The sequence below is a fragment of the Montipora foliosa genome, chromosome 12, assembly GCF_036669935.1.
Source record: "Montipora foliosa isolate CH-2021 chromosome 12, ASM3666993v2, whole genome shotgun sequence".
In the NCBI taxonomy this organism is placed as follows: domain Eukaryota; kingdom Metazoa; phylum Cnidaria; class Anthozoa; order Scleractinia; family Acroporidae; genus Montipora; species Montipora foliosa.
In genome coordinates, this window is record NC_090880.1 from 10,972,406 (window position 1) to 10,974,905 (window position 2,500).

Consider the following 2,500-nt stretch of genomic DNA (forward strand, 5'->3'; position numbering starts at 1 on the left):
TGATCCTAGTGGGCCTAAAGAATAGCAATTCCCCTCGACAATTAACAGTGATTTCCTGTGATAATGCTGTTAATTGGACGTTCTAAAACGTGGACGTCAGGCCAAAAAATCATTTTTTTTTTAGTTTAATTTCTTTTGTATATTGGTCATAGAAGAAAACGCTTTTTACCAATACAATCGCTCTTTAATTTCTTTGGCAATACCGCGTTCTAGCGTGTTAGTGAAAGGTAAGCCGACCACGTCAACCCTTTTTTTGCTGAATGAGGCGAGTCACAAAAATTGGCATCTTTGTAATACTCCTTACTTCTCGAAATATTTCAAAACCATTAGATGTTCTTGGTTTTTCAAACAAAAGTTGCCCGCCCTTTTTTTTTTGTTCAAGTCAATCAGTGCCGAGATCGGTTGGAAAATTGTCATCTTTTCTTGCAACGTATATAAGAAGCTGTAATTGAAAGCTTAATTACACTCCTACAACGTTTGGGCAAGGATGATTCAAGCAAAGGGACCTTGCAGACAACTAAACAGCGCGACCATACGTGGAACTGCACTATGCTTTATGAGTCCAGTTGTCGCCGGTTCTTGCAGCATTATTAGTGCAAAATGTGTGTGCGATGCAAAAGAAAAACATTTGCAAAAGTCATGGGATTCCATCTGTAGTACGCGTGATACTTGCGATGAAGCCCTATCAGGTTTGTAGCTCTGGTAATTGGTCTTTTTTTTTTAATTCAGGCGGACACATGCTCAAGTGCAACTTATCCATTTTCTTTTTTTTTCCCCAGCAATTCCAAACGCTGCATTTTTCTTCAGTGCTGTATCAACTCAAGAGAGAAAAAAAGGCAGCATTAATCATGAATCCGATGTCGACAGTGATGAACACGACGAAATAAACTCCAGCCCGCTGCCAAGCACCAGCTCACAACGATGGATCGATGGAAGACCCGAAATTGTCAATAAATCGCTTTGTCCCGCTATCTCGAACTGGCTCGCATTGACAACACTCAATGGCGCTCCAGCGAGTCCTCTTGTAGTCCACAGGAAGTTGTTAAAGTGTGGAGTGAACGTCAATGCGAAACAGGTATGTTGATGACACGATCCAATTTTTATTTCATTGTGTGCTTGTTTGTTTGTTTTTAAAACAGATGGACGCGATTTTTTCCCCTTTTTTTCCTGTTGCGTGTTACCAACACATGTTGTAATGGTTGATCGATTACTGATAAATTTACTGACGCTCCTTAAATTTGCTCTCATCAATTGCTTTTGTGGCCTAATTTTCTGTCTCGTTTGCTTTTTGTTTTTGTTTTGGTAAGGTTCAGTTTACCGATGGAAAAGAATGTGATGCAATAAAGGAATTATACTAAGTCCTGAAAGATCATAAGAACAGTTTCATGCAAGATCTTGTGAGAAACTCGTATGAAAAGAATTACTCGAGGGAACTGCGAGTGGCATTTGGTCAAGATATGTCTGTTTCTCAATACCCCGAGGACTGTGGGATCGAGAACGTGGTTCGAGTTGTTCTTGTCAATCCGAATTATGAGGCATCTCTGACAAAAGCAGTGGAGGAGCTCTCGGCCGCCAAGTTGCGTTTAGACAAATTCGGATTTTCTTCTTCAGGTGACACATCTCAACAGTGCAGTTTGTCCACGCTGGATAGCCTGGAAATCGAGCAACCGATGCTCTCGGACGAATTGACAGTGTTGATAAATGACATCAAGATCGTCATGAAGAGTTTACAGTATGCCAGTTACAGGGGAAAGATTTACAAGAAAGACAACCGGTCCCGGTTTACCTTTTCTTACAAATGCGAGCCACGGGCGTTTGTCAATTCGCTGGCAACAAACGAATTCTTCAAATCTAGACTTCTGAAAGAAATGAAAAAGGTCATCGACCTTCTCGGAGATCCCTACTGCGAGTTATTCCAACCGCTGACCGTGGACTATGACCTTATCGAGGTCAATGGTAATTCGTGCTGGTCCATCAAGAGAAGAAAATTTGTGGATGGAGCCATCACGGACGAGCTGATTGGCAAAATTTCGCCTAGGGCATTTTGTCCATACAATCCAGAGACCCCCCCCCCCCCCCCCGAGCCTAAATACTTCCGAGAGATCCTGGATAACAGTCTCGATGAGAGCGAGGTGGCCATCTTCTGTCACGATTTTCTCAATTTGCTGAAATACAATCAAAAGAGACACAAGGACAAGGTGCCTTGTCTTTTGCTGCCAATAGCGGCAAAACGAGCCTTTTCTTTCCAATTCTCGGCTTGGTCCACCACGGGAATGTCGCGACCTTAGCGAAACAGCGAGCTTTCAACAAGTCAATGTGGGCAGCAGAGAAGGCCAGGGTGCCAGAAGGTGACGCAGATGGAGAATCGTGTGACAACGGAGCGAGCAGTAGCGATCAAGAGGAATCCGATTCCCTAGAAGGAGCCTTGCTGGAGGAGGAGAAGAAGGAGATACGATCGCTGTCGCTATCTGCCCCGTTGACTGCGGATGAACCAATGCGC